The sequence below is a fragment of the Nerophis ophidion genome, linkage group LG11 (assembly GCF_033978795.1).
Source record: "Nerophis ophidion isolate RoL-2023_Sa linkage group LG11, RoL_Noph_v1.0, whole genome shotgun sequence".
In the NCBI taxonomy this organism is placed as follows: Eukaryota; Metazoa; Chordata; class Actinopteri; order Syngnathiformes; family Syngnathidae; genus Nerophis; species Nerophis ophidion.
Genome location: NC_084621.1, coordinates 28,917,511 through 28,939,591, shown reverse-complemented (window position 1 = coordinate 28,939,591; position 22,081 = coordinate 28,917,511). Strand labels below are relative to the sequence as shown.

The window sequence follows — 22,081 nt, the reverse complement described above, 5'->3', positions numbered from 1 at the left end:
GTGTTGCAGCCATGAAATTCTAAGTTAATAATTATTTGCAAAAAAAAAAAAAAGTTTATGAGTTTGAACATCAAAAACTTTGTCTTTGTAGTGCATTCAATTGAATATGGGTTGAAAAGGATTTGCAAATCATTGTATTCCGTTTATACTTACATCTAGCACAATTTCCCAACTCATACCAACCGGTTTAGCTCGGTTGGTAGAGCGGCCGTGCCAGCAACTTGAGGGTTGCAGGTTCGATTCCCGCTTCCGCCATCCTAATCAATGCCGCTGTGTCCTTGGGCAAGACACTTTACCCACCTGCTCCCAGTGCCACCCACACTGGTTTAAATGTAACTTAGATATTGGGTTTCACTATGTAAAGCGCTTTGAGTCACTAGAGAAAAGCGCTATATAAATATAATTCACTAATCCACATATGGAAACGGGGTTTGTATTATATCGCACAGTCAGCATCTCTGCTTTAGTGAACAATGACGGCGATGACGTCACTGTCAGCGATCCTAGGGACACTTGCTAACTTCTCAGCCACTTCTCCAAGAGACTCCTTTTGAACTCTCTTTGCACACAACACTTCAAAAGGCACATATTTGCCCCCATTTGTTGACCTGCAAAGTATGTTTTTGGGGTGGAGGAGTCTGGTCGGGTGCTGGTTAGCTTGAAACTAACAACTAGCATGTCTCCATCCTCGAACATTGTCGATCCAGCAGGAGATAAAATAATCATTCATGAATAGAATCAGAATCAGACATACTTTATTAATCCCCAAAGGGAAATTATTATAATTTTTTTTTTTTTTTTTTTTTTTGTGAAAAGTGAAGTTTCCGTGGACTCACAAAGACTCAATCAAGTCATTTACTGGATACATGGCAAAGGATGGAGTTAAAAAGGTTGACTTTGCACTCACCTTAATGTTTACCATGAAGTCTTTCTTTTGACAGCCCTTCGCGGTAATGTTGTCCGAGTGCAAACTGAGGCAGTATTTGTCATTGATAAACCTTTCGGCGAATCGAAATTTACAACCAATGACAACGCAATAAACGGGGATGGAAGTTTGACCCGGCAAATATAAACAAAACCAAACACAGACGGAAAGCGATAATCGATAAAATACAAAAAGAAAACAAGCAAAACGGGTGGTTGGTTAAAAAAAGGGCAGGCTTCCAGAAATGCATCCTTTCTGATTTCAATGCGTACAAAGACGCAAAAAGTGCGTTAACACCAACACTGTGTATATGAGATAAACAGCTCAGTGCTGTATTCTTACATGGATGTTTCAGACATTATAACACATAACCAGTATATTTATAGCTCTAAGGCAGGGGTCGGGAACCTTTTTGGCTGAGAGAGCCATTTAAGCCAAATATTTTAAAATATATTTCCGTGAAAGCCATATAATATTTTTTAACACCGAATACAACTAAATGTCTGCATTTTTAAGTAAGACCAACATTTATAGAGTATAACATGTCACAAACTCGCATGGCAGCAGTAGTGGCGACCCCAAGAAGCAGGAACCAGGAGAACGAAGGGAAGGTAAGATGCTTTTAATATCATCAACAGAGGAGAATGAAGGAGTCTTGCATGTACAGTTCTAAACAATATTCAATCTGTCCTCAGCACCATAGACAGCGGCGGTGACTTTTGCTCCTGCAGGCAGCGCTGGCTACACCTCCCTCCACAGTCAGATTCTGGCTCGTTTATGTACGGTTGGACGCTAAAATCATCCTCGGTTGCCATTTGTGATGTATTGGTTTTAACTTGAGATATTTGTCGGTACGGGAGCATGCCGCTAGATCAACAAACATGGCTGAAGAGGGAGGGATACAGTCGCAGCAAGCTGGTGGGGGTGAGTCGACTTTTTTTTCTCAAAAGGGATTAGCGATTAATCTAGTGACTTTTTTCCAGATGTTTCAGAGAGAAAAAAAAAGCACGTATAGCGTATAAATGTCCTCAGGTTAATAGGAGTCTCACGCAGCAGTCAGAGCAGATTGAAGACAAACAGTCCGCATCCATACTGCAAATTAAATGCACAAATCTGTCGCTTGGTTTATAGAGCAAGATGTAAATGTTTCTTCACTGTCACACTAAAAATGATTCGCAACGCCCCAATGCTAACATTCATGTTAATGAGCTAGCTAGCATATTTGTGAATGTCACAACCTTCCAGTCTTTTGATCAAATTTGATCAGTAACAAATCGATGTAAACAACAAAAAAAAGGAAAAAAAAAAGCGAATTTCAAAATTATTTTACATTTTTTATAGAGATGTCCGATAATATCGGACTTCCGATATTGTCGGCCGATAAATGCTTTAAAATGAAATATTGGAAATTATCGGTATCGGTTTTAAGATTATCGGTATCGGTTTCAAAAAGCAAAATGTATGACTTTTTTAAAATGCCGCTGTGTACACGGACGCTGGGCGAAGTACAGAGCGCCAATAAACCTTAAAGGCACTGCCTTTGCGTGCCATCCAGGTCACACAATATCTACGGCTTTTCACACACAAAAGTGAATGCAAGGCAAATTTGGTCAACAGCCATACAGGTCACACTGAGGGTGGCCGTTTCAACAACTTTAACACTGTTACAAATATGCGTCACACTGTGAACCCACACCAAACAAGACTGACAAACACATTTCAGGAGAACATCCGCATAGTAACACAACATAAACACAACTGAACAAATACGCAGAATCCCTTGCAGCACTATCTCTTCCGGGACGCTATAATATATACCCGCCACAACCCCCCCGCCCCCCTAGTCCGTCGCTGTCAATACCCTCAAACACGAGTCTTTCATCCTCGCTCAAATTAATGGGGAAATTGTCGTTTTCTCGGTCCGAATAGCTGTTTTTGATGGAGGCTCCCATTAAAAACAATGTGAGGATGTGAGGAGCCATCAAACATGTGACGTCATCGTCTGCGACTTACGGTAAAGGCAGGGCTTTTCTGTTAGCGACCAAAAGTTGCAAACTTTATCGTCGATGTTCTCTACTAAATCCTTTTTAGCAAAAATATGGCAATATCGCGAAATGATCAAGTATGACACATAGAATGGACCTGCTATCCCCGTTTAAATAAGAAAATCTAATTTCAGTAGGCCTTTAAACAACATAACTGTAGCAATGTACCTTTTTTTTGTTTGTTTTTTTTTGTTTGTTTTTTACAGGTTCGCTGAACATGCTAACTTGGTGTTCGCTGCAAGAGAGCCTACGACTCAGCGAGTGGGACATTCTCATTTTACAGGTGTGTTTCGTGTTTTTAACTTCAGATTTGGCTGCGTGCTGCTCGCCTCGTTGCCCTCCCGTGTTTTCCTGTGCTGCCACGGCAGATGGGAGAGCGCGTCGACGTGCGATTTGCATTGCAGCACAGTGTTCCAGTGACTCACGTTACGCTAATGTACTTTTCTGCGGTCTGCACAGCAACAGTGGGGAGGCCCAGGCGAGCACACGCGTGGTTTCACACACATGCACACACACGCACGCACAATCTCGCACACTCACACACCAGGCGGACAAACATCTGTGGCACGTAATGCAACACCGCGAAGCAATCCCAACTGCACATTTTACTTGTTGAGCCACTTCATTAGGCACATTTATGTCGTCTAATGGGATGCAATATGATTATTTTCTTGGGCAGTAGCTCAGTGTAGTACAGTGTACTGGCAGCCACAGTAATGAACAAGGCTTGTCAAATGATGAATTTTTCATTCAGAATAATCAAATTCTGGAATTTGGAATAATCATGCTTAAAGGCCTACTGAAACCCACTACTACCGACCACACAGTCTGATGGTTTATATATCAATAATGAAATCTTAACATTGCAACACATGCCAATACGGCCTTTTTAGTTTACTAAATTGCAATTTTAAATTTTCCGCAAAATGTCATGTTGAAAACGTCGCGGTAAGATGACGCGTATGATGACGCGTGCGTTTGACGTCTCGGGTTGTAGTGGACATTATTTTCAAGCCCGATCCAAGCTAAAAGTAGTCTGCTTTATTCGCATAATTACACAGTATTCTGGACATCTGTGTTGCTGAATCTTTTGCAATTTGTTTAATTAATAATGGAGAAGTCAAAGTAGAAAGATGGAGGTGGGAAGCTTTTAAAATTCCCAAAGGTGAAGCTTTACCGACCACATGTCAACCGGCAGTTTTCGGTGAGAACATTTTGGTAATAAGTCGGCTCTTACCAGAGACATCAGCGGAAGTGCCGTCCTGCTGCAGCTGTGTGACTTACCTCAGAGACACTGGGTCAACACACCCGTGGCCACACCCCTCTGACTTTCAGATACTATTTAATCTCACTAAAACACTAGCAACACAATAGGCAGATAAGGGATTTTCCAGTAGTATCCTAGTAAATGTGTCTAATAACATCTGAATCGCTCCCACTGCAATCACCTTTTTTATTTATTTTCTAGTCCTTCACTCTAACTTTCCTCATCCACAAATGTTTCATCCTCGCTCAAATTAATGGGGAAATTGTCGCTTTCTCGGTCCGAATAGCTCCTGCTGCTGGTGGCTATGGTTGTAAACAATGTGAGGATGTGAGGAGCCCTACAACCAGTGACGTCACGCGCACATCGTCTGCTCATTCCGGTAAAGGCAAAGCTTTTTTATTAGCGACCAAAAGTTACGAACTTTATCGTCGATATTGTCTACTAAATCCGTTCAGCAAAAATATGGCAATATCGCGAAATGATCAAGTATGACACATAGAATGGACCTGCTATCCCCGTTTAAATAAGAAAATCTCATTTCAGTCGGCCTTTAATCAAAAAAGTTTTTTGGAAAAGAGCCCAAAATGTGTACACAAATGCAAGTTTATTGTCGGATTGTCATCCAGGAATGTTTTTAATCATTTTTGTTTAATCCATGTAATTAGGGCTGGGCGATATGGCCTTTTTTTAATATCTTGATATTTTTAGGCCATATCGCGATGCACAATATATATATCTCGATATTTTGCCTTAGCCTTGAATTAACACTTGATACATATAATCACAGCAGTATGATGATTCTATGTGTCTACATTTTTTATTTATTTTATTTTATTTAGCCTTTACTTAACCAGGTAAAATTCCATTGAGATCAAAGATCTCTTTTCCAAGGGAGACCTGGCCAAGAGGGCAGCAGCAAGGTTACAATAAAAACAGTAAACAACACACAAAACATCACATTTACAACATTAAAACTTGCTCACATCACACGTGCATACAGTCAAGGTAGAATGCAATCCTTTCACAGAAGCTTTAAACTCATTCAATGTAACAAGGGTTTGAAGTTGAATATTCGACTGTAGGTTATTCCAAGACTTCGGTGCTTTCTTGCCCAGTTCAGTTCTTACTTTGGGGATGACAAATTGAAGAACATTCATTGAACGCAGATTGTGACTTCCTTGTTTTTTTTTTGTTAAACGACAAGATAAATAAGATGGAGTGATACAAAGAATGGTTTTGTAGATGAAAACATACCAATGATTGAGGCGTCAAGCACATAAAGAGAGATGTCCAGTTAACCATTGAGTGTAAGACACAATGGTGAGTAAGGGGAGCGCAGTTGGTGATGAATCTCAGTGCCCCGTGGTACACACTATCCAGCTTGTGGAGACAACCAGCAGTAGCATTCATGTACAACACATCTCCATAGTCAATAACAGGTAAACAGGTTTGTCCACCAATTTCTGTTTCACAGTTAAAGAAAAGCAAGACTTGTTTCTATAATAAAATCCCAGTAAAAGTTTCAGTTTTTTTACAAAATACTGAATGTGCTCCTTAAAACTCAAGTGGTCATCAATTAAAAATCCCAAATATTTAAAAGAAGATACTAAAACATTATTTGTCACAGCACAGACTCGAACTCGCTTTTCTCCAACAGCTGAGTTTCCCAGTTCGTCCTCTGGCTGCGTGCCAAAACACGCCCCTGCTCGTGCTGGCCGAAGCACGCTCACGCAGCGACAAAGCTGCAGACAATTACAAATCATCACACCTGAACCTAACGAGAAAGAGCGGCATGAAAGCCAGCGGACCCAGGAGACCTTTGCCAGAACGTAGCCAATCTTTCACAGTAAGCATCACGTCTGGCACCCCTCTCTTGTTCCTTGCTCGCCTTCTTTGTGCTCTTCTTGGTTCCCGTGTTTGATGTCCCCTGTGTTCGCCCGGCAGATGGGCGGGCGTTCCTTTGGTCCACTTGGACAAGACTCTTCCTGCCCAAACCCTGGATGAGCGACGTTTGGGACCAGGGGCGTCACTAGACCTAATACTGTACTTGGGCACACATGGGGCACAAATAATTCACCTGAGCGTGCGAAGCGCGCAAGCAAAAATATTTTTAGCACTTATTTATCATAAAAAATACATAAATAGTGCTTTAAACTATGAAATCATATCAGATTATGTTGTATGGATCTTTGATTAACCACTTGAAATTAACTAATGCATTTGACCTACTTGTGCACGTTTTTACTCCAGACTTCTAAACTGCTACTGGTAAAAGCAAAAAGGAAGAGCAATGAATCTTTTTGAAATATATATTGCAGTAATCATCTGAAAATTTAACATCTACAAAAGTAAAACAAAAAATAAAGCACCCCTACATCTCTGGGTTCTTTTATATTATTTAATTTCCATTTATGGCAATGTGGCTAATCCTATTTCAGATACACAAAACTATAAAATATACACAAAACAATAAAGCCACAGTAGTACAATAAATTAACAACTGTTGTGTGTCTGTTCAGGGAATCATTTTCTGAGAAATAAACTGCAACGTCTCGTTTTCATTTTTGCAAAGTGGTCAATCACTCTGGACAGACATGGAAATATTACAGTAACTGTTATACAGTTGACCAGTGGTTCCCAACTGCTGGGTCGTGACATAAAAGTGGATTGTGTGACATTTTCAGTGAGTCGCAGTCAGGTGTGTGCATGAAAAAAAAAAAGTTTAGGGAGAAAAAAATCAAATTGTGGCAACAAAACCAGATTATTTTAGCCTTTTTTCTAGTGATTATTAGTGAGTATTTTAGCAAAAGGCAAACCGACTAACAAGTTGGAGGAGTACTCAGGACAGACATGGAAATATATTTTAAAAAAATCTAAATGGGGCAACAAACCCCGATATTTTCACCCATCTTTCTGAAAACAAATACAGAAATGTTACTATTTTTTCTGGAAACAAAACCAGATGCTTTAGCTGTAGCCATTTTTCTGGTGACAAAACAAGATTATTTTAGTCAAAGTCACACCGATTAACAAGACAAGTCTACTGTGCTATTTTTCTGTGAAATAAACTTGAATGATTTAAAAATTTGGCTCACGACTTGATGATATGGAAAAATGTTTTTCTTCCTGAAGATAAAACCATTTGAGAAGCACTCAACTCACACATGCTGACTCCAAATCATTATTAATGCAGAACCAGCAGACAATAACCAACATGATGTTTCATGTTCATTGGAAATTCCCCCGACTGCTCGTACAGCAAATGAATATGTTTGTCTTGATACAAGGAATAACGTTAGCTAACTTAGCATCAACTTAAGACAATGATGTTGCCTAGCTAGCTAGGACTTCACTTACATCTCTCATTCCTCGCTTCTTCTCTGCTGAGGGCGAATAACTTTCTTAAATCCATCTAGGAGTTACAGTTTGAGTCAAATCAAAATCAAAATATTGTAATTCAACATACCTCACGCAGTGATTCTCACCCCCCCCCCCCTCTCTATCTATCTCTCTCTCTCTCTCTCTCAACCGAAGTCTCGATCCACACGTGAATAAATTACCATATTAAGTAGCCATGTGCTCACTGTTTCGTGGAGTGAATACAGTAGGAATCAATTACCATACTAAGTAGTATGTGCGCTGTTGTCTATGTTATGTAGACTTAAAACTCCGAAGCGTTTTTGTTTTATTGGTGAAATTTTTACTGGGGCACTGCAGATCAACAGTGGGGCACGTGCCCCACTGAAATATGTCTGGCGACGCCCCTGTTTGGGACCCTTCAAATATCACACGGAGCCCATTTCCATGACCATTTCAGGGAACCACATGGAGACCATCAGTTTTTGGATTTTGGAAGCACCCGCCGCCCCACTGGTCCTGGGTAGGTCTTGGCTCCGTCAGCATGACCCCCACGTCTCTTGGACTTCGGGCAAGATCTTGGAGTGGAGTACACCTTGCCACGCTAACTGCCTCAGGTCAGCTTCCCCTCCGTTTCACCATCCCAGTACCAGCGCCCCTCAAACTGACCTGTCTCTAGTACCAGCATGCTACCATGACCTGGCAAAGGTCTTCAACAAGGAGCAGGGACAGGGTCTACCCCCTCATAGACCCTACGACAGTGCCATCGAGCTACTCCCGGAGGCTAGGTTACCTGCCAGCCGTCTTTACAACTTGTCACTCCCGGAGAAAGAGGCAATGGAGGCATACATCACGGAAGGTCTGACCTCAGGCATCATAACACCGTCCAAATCACCACTGGCTGCTGGATTTTTCTTCGTGACCAAGAAGGACGGTTCACTCAGGCCCTGCATTGACTACCGCCATCTCAACAACATCACCATTAAAAACAAGTACCCCCTGCCTCTTCTTAACTCATCTTTTGAACGGTTGGCCCCAGCAACCATCTTTACCAAGTTGGATCTCCGCAACGCTTATGACCTTGTGCCCATTAGGGAGGGAGACAAATGGAAGACGGCGTTTAACACCCATTTGGGGCACTTCGAATACGGGGTCATGCCCTTTGGACTAACTAACGCCCCGGCTGTTTTTCAGGCCCTCGTAAATGACTTTCTGCGGGACATGCTGGACCAGTTCGTCGTAGTTTACCTGGATGATATTTAGATTTTTTCACGTAATGTGTCAGAGCACCAACAACATGTTCGACGCCTTCTCCAGAGAGTCCTGGAGAACCGCCTCTTTGTTAAAGCTGAGAAGTGCAGTTTCCATACCTTTTCTGTAGAGTTTTTAGGTTTTGTGGTCGAGAGGGGACACATCAGAGAAAGTGGAGGCAGTGATAGGGTGGCCTCAGCCATCCTCCAGAACGGAGTTGCGAAGGTTTCTCGGGACGCTTCATCCGGGACTTCAGCCGGATTGCCGCACCACTCCATGCCCTCACCTCTCCGAAGAGCCCTTTTGTTTGGTCTCATAAAGCCAACAACGCCTATGAGGACCTGAAGGGGAGCTTTGTCTCCGCCCCTGTCCTTGTCCACCCTGACCTGGACGTTGCTTTTCTTGTGGAGGTGAAAGCTGGGTTTGGTTCTATTCTTTCCCAACGCTCAAAAATTGATAACATGATTCACCTTTGTGGCTTCTTTTTCAGACGACTGTCCCTGGCAGAGCGGAAGTACGACGCTGGGAATAGGGAGTTGTTGGCGGTCCATGAGGCTCTTGCCGAATGGAGACATTGGCTTGAGGGAGCCCGACACCAGTTCCAAATCCTGACCGACCACAGCAATCTCCTCCACATCCGCTCTGCCAGGAGGCTGAACAATCGACAGGCAAAATGGCAACAATTTTTTTCTCGATTCGACTACTTGCTGTCTTTCAGACCCGAGTCTAAGAACACTAAGGCGGACGCTATCTCCAGACTTTTTATGGAGGAACCTTCCGGGCCGTCGTTGGACGTTCCCATTTTTCATCCCTCTCGTATCGTGGGGATGGTTTCCTGGAAAGTGGAGGAACTTGTCATATCTGCACTACGCTCCAATCCAGGACCTGGGGGGGGACCACCCAACAGACTATTTGTCCATTGGTAACTGCGATCCAGAGTACTGGATTGGGGCCACTTGGGTCTGTTCTCGTGCCACCCAGGCTTTCAGCAATCCCTGTCACTTCTGCGAAGACGCTTCTGGTGGCCATTCATGGCCAATGATACATGTGAGTTCATCGCAGCCTGTTCTACTTGTGCCCGCAGTAAGAACTCACACAGACCTCCAGCTGGTCTCCTTCACCCGCTTCCCATCCCTGCCCGTCCTTGGTCACACATCGCTCTGTACTTCAACACGGGATTCCCAGCGTCCAAAGGTAACACTACCATTTTGACCGTTGTGGATCGTTTCTCCAAGGCAGCCCACTTCATCCCACTTTGTAAACTACCTTCTGCTTCGGAGACGGCTGACCTTCTCACTCTGCACGTCATCCAACTGCATGGTATCCCGGTGGACATCGTCTCTGACCGGGCCCCCAGTTATCGTCACAAGTCAGAAGAGCCTTTTGTAAGGGGATTGAGGCCTCGGTCAGTCTCACTTCGGGATACCACCCCCAGAGCAATGGGCAGGCAGAGTCTTCCGTCCCATCTTGGGGAAACGGTCCGCACGTAACCATGCGACCACCCTACCGTAACAACCGGTATTTTTCAAAGGCAGTAGTAGTACCGATTTCAATCAATTAGTGTCGCGGTCCTTTATTAGTACCGGTATACTGTACAACCCTAAAGTAGACTACAAGATGACGCCACTAAATAACACCATAATTTTAAATATTCCATTGAGAACATAGAGCATTATACACTCAAAAACTGTCAAAATGTTTTGGCACGACTTTGGTAAGCTATGAAGCCACACCGCTACATGGATTGTCGGAGCATCACTGGTACCGTAGTCAAATGTATCATTAGGCTGTGTATATAAGGACTGCAAAATGGCACCGATTAACAGACATATTATCTGGTGTTTTGTTTTGCAATATTATGCAAAAACAACTTTTCTTACCTTCCGGTACCTGCAGATGTGTGTTTGGGATCTGCATGAATCCTGATAATTTGCGCGTCATAGTCTATACTGACGCCGGAGTCGATAAGCTTTGTCTTTTTCCTTATCTTCTGTTTCCATTTCTAATATAAAGTAGCGTAAAGTTCTAACTTAAAAACCCAGTTTCCATATGAGTTGGGAAATTATGTTAGATGTAAATATAAACGGAATTCAATGATTTGCAAATCGTTCCAACCCACATTCAGTTGAATATGCTACAAAGACGACATAGTTGATGTTCAAACTGATAAACATTTTTTTTTTTTGCGAATAATAATTAACTTTAGAATTTGATGCCAGCAACACGTGACAAAGAAGTTGAGAAAGGTGGCAATAAATACTGATAAAGTTGAGAAATGCTAATCAAACACTTATTTGGAACATCCCTCAGGTGTGCAGGCTAATTGGGAACAGGTGGGTGCCATGATTGGGTATAAAAACAGCTTCTCAAAAAATATTCAGTCTTTCACAAGAAAGGATGGGGCGAGGTACATCCCTTTGTCCACAACTGCTTGAGCAAATAGTCCAACAGTTTAAGAAAAACGTTTCTCAAAGTGCAATTGCAAGAAATTTAGGGATTTCAACATCTACAATCCATAATATCATCAAAAGGTTCAGAGAATCTGGAGAAATCACTCCACGTGAGCGGCATGGCCGGAAACCAACATTGAATGACCACAACCTTCGATCCCTCAGACGGCACTGTATCAAAAACCGACATCAATCTCTAAAGGATATCACCACATGGGCTCAGGAACACTTCAGAAAAACACTGTCACTAAATTCAGTGCGTCGGTACATCTGTAAGTGCAAGTCAAAGCTCTACTATGCAAAGCGAAAGCCAGTTATCAACAACACCCTGGGCCCGAGATCATCTAAGATGGACTGATACAAAGTGGAAAAGTGTTCTGTGGTCTGACGAGTCCACATTTCAAATTATTTTTGGAAATATTCGACATTGTGTCATCCGGACCAAAGGGGAAGCGAACCATCCAGACTGTAATCGACGCAAAGTTCAAAAGCCAGCATCTGTGATGGTATGGGGGTGCATTAGTGCCCAAGGCATGGGTAACTTACACATCTGTGAAGGCACCATTAATGCTGAAAGGTACATACAGGTTTTGGAACAACCTATGCTGCCATCTAAGCGCCGTCTTTTTCATGGACGCCCCTGCTTATTTCAGCAAGACAATGCCAAGCCACATTCAGCACATGATACAACAGCGTGGCTTTGTAAAAAAAGATTGCAGGTACTTTCCTGGCCCGCCTGCAGTCCAGACCTGTCTCCCATTGCAAATGTGTGTGGCGCATTATGAAGCGTAAAATACGACAGCAGAGACCCCTGACTGTTGAATGACTGAAGCTCTACATAATATAAGAATGGCAAATAATTCCACTTTCAAAGCTTCAACATTTAGTTTCCTCAGTTCCCAAAAGTTTTTTGAGTGTTGTTAAAAGAAAAGGTGATGTAACACATAGTGAACATGCCCTTTCCCAACTACTTTGGCATGTGTTGCAGCCATGAAATTCTAAGTTAATTATTATTTGCCCAAAAAAAAAAAAGTTTATGAGTTTGAACATCAAATATCTTGTCTTTGTAGTGCATTCAATTGAATATGGGTTGAAAAGCATTTGCAAATCTTTGTATTCCGTTTATATTTACATCTAACAGAATTTCCCAACTCATATGGAAACAGGGTTTGTATATATCATTAGAAATGTTATTAAAAGTGCGTAGTAGGTATACATTATTTACCCACTGAACTTTTTTCACAGGACTCATTTCCGCCATCGTGAGCCACAAATGAGGAGATGCTGCTCCGTTATTGATTTAAGTAAAGTCTGAACGTCATTAAGACAGGTAGAGCCATCTTTTGACACTTCTTCCACTCCCATCCTTGCACGCTACACCGCTACAACAAAGATGACGGGAAAAGACGCTGTCGAAGTTGAGGCACGTAAATAAGACCGCCCGAAAAACGGCCTTGTATGCCTTTTGTATGAAAATAGACCTGAATAGACCCGCTCATCGACAATGTGCATTATAGTCCGAAAAATACAGTAAAAGAGCTTGTAGGGTCAAAATAAATTGCATAATTAATCCAAGTTTGTACATGATTAATGCAACATTTTTTGTGATTAATCACATGAGTTAACTCGTTCATTGGAAAAGCAAATATGCTCATAGTGCACATTTCCAACCGGACATCGACTGATCTATACTATATATGAATCTATCCAGAGGCTTGCCAAAATATAAATTCATATCTCTAAAGTTAGTCGGTTATCAATTTGTACTGACTAATTTTTTCAGCCCTAATTACATTTGTTTGCTCTTTTATTGTACTTATGTTTCTTTTGTTTTTGTTGTATCACGCACACACGCTGTGCTTCCTGCTGCTGCAAGTGCACGCAGAAGATCCACTGCAAACACCAGAGACTCCCACACACTCATCAAGCGGACCACGCCCACTCTCCGCTGCAGCCGACGGCAGGCCACACCTGACGCTAATGAAGGAGGGCAGTATAAAGATGGCCGACGCTGACTCCTCGATGTCGGTACGTAAACTACCTTCGTAAGCTGCGTGTCTCCGACTTCCTCTTGATCTTCCTAGTGACTACTTCCTTGTGTTTTTCCTGATCCTGTTTCTCCTGCTCTTCCACAGTGTTTGTGTCACCACCGCTGCTTCCCTTCTGGCCTCCCTTTGTCTTCCTGGATCCCCCGACCTCGTTTATGGACTTTGGACTCGCTCTCCTGCCTCGGGCCCCTCGCTTGGATTTTGGACTCCCTCTGGCTTGTTCCTTCTCGGATTTGGACACCCTTTTCAACCAACACGCACCTCAACAAACCTTACGGTATCTACATATGATAAATTTCACACATAGTCTTCCATGCAAACACATAGTAGCATACACACTCCATGTAATCATCAAGTCTTCAAATAAACTTGTTGAACTTGACATTCCTTCGCTGTGCCGTCTCCTTCCCCAGTAGCAAACATAACAGTACGTTCCGACCAAGACGGAACCAGACGGCAGCCCTAAGTCTTCACTCGGACATCGGGCTCGGACTTCCCCCAGTACGGATCTGTCAACAATCCAAAATGTCCTTCAAGAACACCAAGCCCGTTTTTCCACCCTGGAGGACAAATTGGACGTTGCTTTCGCCAGCCTGTTGTCAGGACTCGACAACCTCAGCATTGGTCAGGTGACACCTCCCGCACCCATCATCAGCACATCAAGTACACTCCCCACCGGAGGAGCTACGTGTCTCCGGGAACCTAAGATAGCCATCCCTAAACATTTTGAAGGATGTTTCGAACAGTGTCGTGGCTTCTTGGTCCAAAGTGAGTTTATTTTTCTACACCAACCTTCCCGATATGCTAACGATGGTGCTAAGATTGCATTTATCTTTTCCGTACTTTCGGGGCCTGCTTTGAAATGGGCCACATCAGCCCTTAGTAAGAATTCTGGACTTAATATGAACTATGCTTCTTTCCGAAAAGAATTCTTGGCTGTCTTTGATCATCCTGCTGAGGGCGGAGACGCCGCCTCCAGACTCCATCCCATGCGGCAAGGCTCCCGGTCTGTAGCTACCTACACTTTGGAGTTCAGAACCCTGGCGGCAGAGAGTGGATGGGACGACAAGGCACTCCAGAGCGCTTATCGGAGAGGTCTAAATGACTCTATTAAGGACGGCCTGTTGCGGGACAGACCTTCTAACTGTCAAGACCTCATTCAGTTAGCTCTCCTTTTTGACCAACGACTCATGGAACGTGAAGCGGAGAGGGGGAGCGATTACGGCAGCGCAACTACCGCAGGAGTCACTGGATTGACCAATCCCCAATTCACCAAAGGTTCTGGTAACGTAAATCCGGATGCCACCATATATCATGAACCCATGCAAATTGGCAGGTCCCAACTATCTTTGGAAGAGAGACAAAGGAGAGTCCAACTCCGACTATATCTATACTGTGGTCGGGCAGACCATCAGATACGAAATTGCACTTTTCGGCAAAAAGGGTCGGACTCACCAGCCGAGGGGATCCTGGTGAGCCATACAACTGTCCCCATGACCCCGTCCAGGAGGAACCCCAGTATTCTGTTCCCCGCAAGTCTAGCTTGGGAAGCTAGGACATTGTTCATTGACGCATACCTGGACTCAGGAACTGACGAGAGTTTCATGGACTTGAGGTACGCCCGAGAGAAGTATGTTCCTTTGGTACCTTTAAAGGATTTTGTCTCGGCCCATGCCTTAGATGGCCATCCTTTGGGTCCCATCAAATATCGCACTAAACCATAATCTATTACCATTTCTGGCAACCATACAGAAGACATCAGTTTCTGGGTTTTGGACGCTCCTGTAGCCCCCCTGGTTCCAGGTCGACCTTGGCTAGTTCAACATGATCCCCACATCTCATGGACAACTGGTAAGATCCTGGCTTGGAGTAATCACTGCCATGCTCAGTGCCTTAAGTCTGCAGTAGTACCATCAAAAGACCCTAAACCATCATCAACCCCGGTGGACCTCTCCTGTGTTCCCAAGATTTACCACGATCTTGCCGCTGTATTTAGTAAGGAACAAGCTTTGTCTCTTCCTCCTCACAGACCATATGACTGTACTATCAATCTCATTCCCAATGCTGCTCTTCCATGCAGTCGACTGTACAATCTGTCTCTTCCGGAAAAACAAGCTATGAAGGATTACATCTCCGAGTCCCTTGCTTCAGGAATCATCAGACCATCTAAATCGCCTGTAGCTGCTGGGTTCTTCTTTGTGAGCAAACCGGATGGTTCACTTCTTCCATGCATTGACTACAGACAACTGAACAGTATCACTATCAAGAACAAGTATCCTCTACCTCTGCTTAGTTCATCCTTTGAACCTCTCACACCTGCCACCATTTTCTCCAAGTTAGATCTTCGCAATGCATACCATCTGGTCCGCATCAGGGAGGGAGACGAATGGAAAACAGCGTTTAACACTCATCTGGGTCACTTTGAGTATAGAGTCATGCCTTTTGGACTCACCAATGCTCCTGCTGTTTTTCAGGCCCTGGTCAATGACATACTTAGGGATATGATTTATCGATTTGTGGTGGTTTACCTGGATGACATACTAATTTTCTCCAAGAACCTTCAGGAACACTAGCACCACGTCCGCCTTGTCCTTCAACGACTTCTGGAGAACCGTTTATTCGTCAAAGCTGAAAAGTGTGAGTTTCATTCATCTTCTGTTGATTTTCTCGGATTTGTCATTGAAGAGGGAGATACCAAGGCTGACCCCAAGAAGGTGAAGGCGGTGGTGGAATGGCCACAGCCCTCTAATCGTACCGAATTACGTCGATTTCTGGGATTTGCGGGTTTCTACAGACGTTTCATTAAGGACTTTAGTAAGTTGGCTGCACCCCTTCACGCACTTACATCTACCAGTATACATTTTCAGTGGAACCGTGAAGCAGGCATGGCATTTTGGTCCCTGAAGAGAAGCTTTGTCACGGCACCCATCCTGGTGTACCCGGATCAAGGCTGCCTCTTCATTGTCGAGGTAGATGCATCCGATACAGGAGTCGGTGCAGTTCTTTCCCAACGCTCCAAGATAGACAACAAAATCCATCCTTGTGCACTTTTTTATAGACCTTCAGCCTCTGCTGAGTGTAATTACGATGCGGGAAATCGGGAGTTACTTGCTGTCTATGAGGCATTAAAGGAATGGAGACATTGGTTGGAGGGCTCTAAACACCAGTTTCAGGTGCTCACTGATCACCGTAACCTTCTCCATATCAGATCAGCCAAAAGACTTAATGATAGACAGGCCCGTTGGTCCCAGTTTTTTGGTCGCTTTGACTGTTCTATCTTACAGACCTGGATCCCGCAATACCAAGGCTGATGCGCTCTCTCGACAGTTCTCTAAAGAGACCACCGACAAGACCCCAGAAGAGACTATTCTTCCCCTCCCCAGGATTATTGGCATGGTCACTTGAAAAGTGGAGGATCTTGTCCAAAACTCCCTAAAGAAGAATCTGGGACCAGGTGGCGGACCTCCCAACAAACTTTTCGTTCATAGGAATCTACGTCCTCAAGTCTTGGAATGGGGACATTCCAGCGTGTTTTCTTGTCATCCTGGATTTCAACGTACTCTGTCATTCATCCGCCAACGATTCTGGTGGCCGTCCATGGCCCAAAATACCCTTGAGTTCATCGCCGCATGCAATACTTGTGCACAGAATAAACCGTCCCACAGGCCACCGGCAGGACTGCTATGTCCTCTCCCCATCCCCAGTCGTCCATGGTCCCACATTTCCTTAGACTTCGTTACAGGCTTTCCCTCTTCTCAAGGTAATACCGTCATACTCACAATTGTTGACCGATTCTCTAAAGCTGCACATTTTGTTCCACTTCCCAAACTCCCTTCATCCTCTGAAACTGCTGACCTCCTTACTAATCATATTGTTAAACTACATGGCATTCCGGTGGACATTGTTTCAGACCGTGGTCCTCAGTTCACTTCAAGGGTGTGGCAGACCTTCTGCAAAGGTATTGGGGCCACAGTCAGTCTTACATGTACCTATCATCCACAGACCAATGGTCAGGCGGAAAGAGCTAACCAGAGTGTGGAGACCATGTTGCATTGCATTTCCGCTCGACAACCCTCTTCTTGGAGCAAGTTTCTTCCTTGGGTCGAGTTTGCCTACAACTCAATGAAGAGTTCAGCAACTGGGTTATCTCCATTTGAATGTTCCCTTGGATACCAACCTCCCATGTTTCCCCAACAGGAGTTAGAAGCATCCACCTCTTCATCTCGGAAACACAACAAAAAGTGCCAGCAGATATGGAAAACTGCTCGTGCTTCTCTACTTAAATCATCAGAAAAGATGTGCAACAGTGCCTACCAGCGACGCATTCCAGTCCCTGTTTACTCTCCGGGACAACAAGGACTTCTTCGCACTAAGGACCTGCATCTTGAGGTACCTTCACGTAAACTCGCACCTCGTTTTGTAGGACCCTTCACCATAGAGACGATTATCAACCCCGTTGCAGTTAAATTATCTTTACCATCATCTATTAAACGACACCCAGTAGTCCATGTCTCCCAGATAAAGCCAGTTGCTAGTTCGCCATTGTCATCTTCCGAACCTATTCCGCCTCCTCCCAGAGTTTTGGACAATGGTGATTCAGTATGGGCTGTAAAAGAGATACTCGGGGTCCGTCGTCAAGGGAGAGGGTTAGTTTATTTGGTAGATTGGGAAGGTTATGGACCTGAGGATAGATCTTGGGTTCCTGCCTCATATCTTGCTGACCCCAATCTTCTCAAGGAGTTCTATCGGGTCAACCCTGGAGCTCTTCTGCGCTCGTCGGGGGCCTCTCATAAGGGGGAGGGGGGGGGGGGGCACTGTTGTATCACGCACACACGCTGTGCTTCCTGCTGCTGCAAGTGCACGCAGAAGATCCACTGCAAACACCAGAGACTCCCACACACTCATCAAGCGGACCACGCCCACTCTCCGCTGCAGCCGACACCTGATGCTAATGAAGGAGGGCAGTATAAAGATGGCCGACGCTGACTCCTCGATGTCGGAACGTAAACTACCTTCGTAAGCTGCGTGTCTCCGACTTCCTCCTGATCTTCCTAGTTACTACTTCCTTGTGTTTTTCCTGATCCTGTTTCTCCTGCTCTTCCACAGTGTTCGTGTCACCACCGCTGCTTCCCTTCAGGCCTCCCTTTGTCTTCCTGGATCCCCCGACCTCGTTTATGGACTTTGGACTCGCTCTCCTGCCTCGGGCCCCTCGCTTGGATTTTGGACTCCCTCTGGCTTGTTCCCTCTCGGATTTGGACACCCTTTTCAACCAACACGCACCTCAACAAACCTTACGGTATCTACATATGATAAATTCCACACATAGTCTTCCATGCAAACACATAGTAGCATACACACTTCAAGTGATCATCAAGTCTTCAAATAAACCTGTTGAACTTGACATTCCTTCGCTGTGCCGTCTCCTTCCCCAGTAGCAAACATAACAGTTTTAGGATTAGGGCTGGACGATTATAGCTAACATAATAATCACATTTATTTTGTTTGATATTGAAATCACAATTAACAACACGATTATTCATTTATTTGAAAATATGAGTGTTTATCTTACGACCACAACTCAGTTTGGATATAATTTGTAATTGTAATTTAATTGTATATTAAAATAACAATAGCAATATAATAAAACAATAACATATTTTTTCATTAAATTAAAACATTTTCGTTTTATACATTTTTGCACCACCAAAAAATTTTGTTTTTATGTCATGAATAACATTAAAAAATGCTATAATCCTCACATTTATACCGACCAATAGTATAAATGCAACACTTATTTTTGCTCCCATTTTTCAAAAACAATTCAACTCAAAGAGATCAAAATGTTGCTAAATACATAACATACCTATTCCTCTCAAATATTGTTCTCCAATCCGTCTAAAATCTGTGTTAGTGACCATTTCTTCTTTGCCAAAATAATCCAACCTGCCTCACGGGTGTGGCATATCAAAATGCTGATTAAATAGCATGATTATTGCACAGGTATGGCTTAAGCCAGTGTTTTTCAACCTTTTTTGAGGCAAGGCACATTTTTTTCATTAAAAAATACAGAGGCACACCACCAGCAGAAAACTTTCAAAAATTAAACTCCACCAGGTCGTCATGACTTATTTTGAGTTTGTTAGTGTTTTCCTGTGTGTAGTGCTTCAGTTCTTGTCTTGCGCTGTTATTTTGGTGGCCCTTCCTGTTTTGTTTGATATTTTCTTGTAGCAGTTTCATGTCTTCCTTTTGAGCGCTATTCCCCGCACCTGCTTCTTGTTAGCAAGCAAGACTATTGAAGTTGTTGCTATCCTTCTTTGTGTGGACTTTGTTGATTGTCACGTCATGTACGGATGTACTTTGTGGACGTTGTAAGTTTTTGCTGTCGTCAAGCATTGTGTTTCTGCTTACTTTGTAGCCAGTTCCGTTTTACTTTCGCTTTGCATAGCCATTGCCTTTTCCTTTTCCTTTCCCTTTTGTTCAATTTAAGTTTACACATTACATACCTTTTTACCTGCACGTTGCCTCCCGCTGTGGTCTGCATATTGGGAACACAACAAACCATCCTCGTCTCGCCCGACACATTTCGACTTTTACAAAGTAATTAACTACCAGCTGCCACCTACTGACGTGGAGTATTAGGTGCTTACCCTGCCAAATTCTACACAGCACAGACACTAAGTAACGGCACATTATTTGCAGGTTATAATTATTGATTTGAAAAAAATCAAAAAGGGAATATGCGGTAGGAAATGCATGGATGGATAGGTGAAGTTGCGTAATTTCCCACGGCACACCAGACACTATCTCAGTGGTTACAAAACACTGCCTTAGGCTGTCCACAATTAAAGGCCACTCTAATATGTATAGTTTTGCTTTATTGGATCGGGAGGGGGGTCAGAAATGCAGTCAGTATCTGTTGTGATCACTATTTGCCTCACGCAGTGCAACACATTTCCTTGGCATAGAGTTGATCAAGTTGTTTATTGTGGCCTCTGGAAAGTTGGTCCACTCCTCTTCAATGGCTGTGCCAAGTTGCTGGATGTTGGCAGAAACTGGACCACGCTGTTGTATACGTTGATCCACAGCATCCCAAACATGCTGAATGGGTGACATATCCAATGAATATGCTGACCATGCAAGAACTGGGATGTTTTCAGCTTCCAGGAATAGAGTGGAGGTCCTTGCAACATGGGGCCGTGCATTGTCATGCTGCAACATGAGGTGATGATCTTGGGTGAATGGCACAAGAATGAGCCTCAGGATCTCGTCACGGTATCTCTGTGCATTCAAAATGCCATCAATAAAATGTACTTGTGTTCGTTGTCCATAACATACCATACCACAACCCCGCCCCCACATCCATTCACAATGTTGACATCAGCAAACCTGTCTCCCACACAACGCCACACACGCTGTCTGCCATCTGAAAACCTGGATTATTTCGTAAAGCGAACACCTCTGCAGTGTCAGATGCCATCGTATGTGAGCATTTGCCCACTCAAGTAGGTTACAATGACAAACTGCAGTCAGGTCGAGACCCTGATCAGGATGACAAGCATGCAGGTGAGCTTTCCTGGGACAGTTTTTCCATTTTGTGCAGACATTTTTTTGTTATGCAAACCAAGTATTGCAGCAGCTGTCCGTGTGGCTGGTCTCAGACGATCATGGAGGTGCCTTGCTGGATATGAAGGTCCTAGGCTGTTGTGGTTACACATGGTCTGCGGTTGTGAGGCCGGATGGATGTGCCGCCAAATTCTCTGAAACACATTTGGAGAGAACTTGTTAAGATCCGTACTCCGATCTTCCCATATTCTGGTTTATTGTTCCGTTTTTGTATCACCCTGTTGTTTAACGTCTTTATTTCCTGTTTAGTCTGTCACCATGGTAGCTCATTAGTTCACCTGCCCCTTATCTACGCACACCTGTTTCTTCTAATCACCTCCCTTATTTACACTCGCCCCTTTTCGTTATTCATTCTCGGATCCTAATTTGCCTACGTGCTACGGTGACGAATCGTATGTATTTTCTCGCTAGCTCTCACACTATGGCACTTGTTTATTCCAGTTTTCATACTGATGATTTGTTTTCTCGTTTGTGCCCTCAAGCCAAGTTTTAGTTTCCTAGTGTTATCCTAGCTTTCACGCTTGCGTCTTTTGTTTGCCTTCTCTTTACAACAGTGTTTTTGTTCCTAGCCTTTTTATTATTTAATAAATACCTTACATCTTACCTTTGCTGTGTTCTGCTTAGACGCATCCTTGGGGAAAAAAACACCGGCATTACCATGCCGAAGAAGAGTCCTCACAGTAGGATCCGAGCATCAAAATGTTTTTCCGCGACGAAACCACAGGAGGAACGCTCCGATTTAGGTCTGTGGTTGGAGCTCATGGCTTGGGAGCCGGAAAGACTCGGCTGTGGGCCTGAAGTCCCCTCCGAAGCCGTTCGCGCTGCCCCGAAGAGGCGGGGGGTCCAGTGGAGAGGTCCCCCGCGCGGCAATAATGTTCCAGCACCACTTATTCCTCCCCATGGACACAGCAAATGTCATTTCATTCAGAATTCACCTTCCACTACCGGTAATCCAGCTTGTTTTTTTTTCAAATCATTCCTTCAGCCGCCATGACACTTTCTCTGACACAAGCGATGACGACATTTGGGGAACGCCCACAGGTGACGCAACACCGGCCCCTGTTGTTGACGTTTTTTCTGAAGATTTTTATATTTTGGACAGTAATTCAAATTCT

At 43.8% G+C, this 22,081-nt stretch overlaps 1 long non-coding RNA gene across 1 annotated transcript; it reads left to right on the top strand.

Moving 5' to 3' along the window:
• The first annotated feature begins 11,443 nt into the window (after nt 1-11,443).
• Nucleotides 11,444-13,725, top strand: LOC133561407 (uncharacterized). The gene is made up of 2 exons (XR_009808680.1): nt 11,444-13,323; nt 13,431-13,725. It is a non-coding gene; the product is annotated as an uncharacterized LOC133561407 (long non-coding RNA).
• Nucleotides 13,726-22,081: the final 8,356 nt, after the last annotated feature.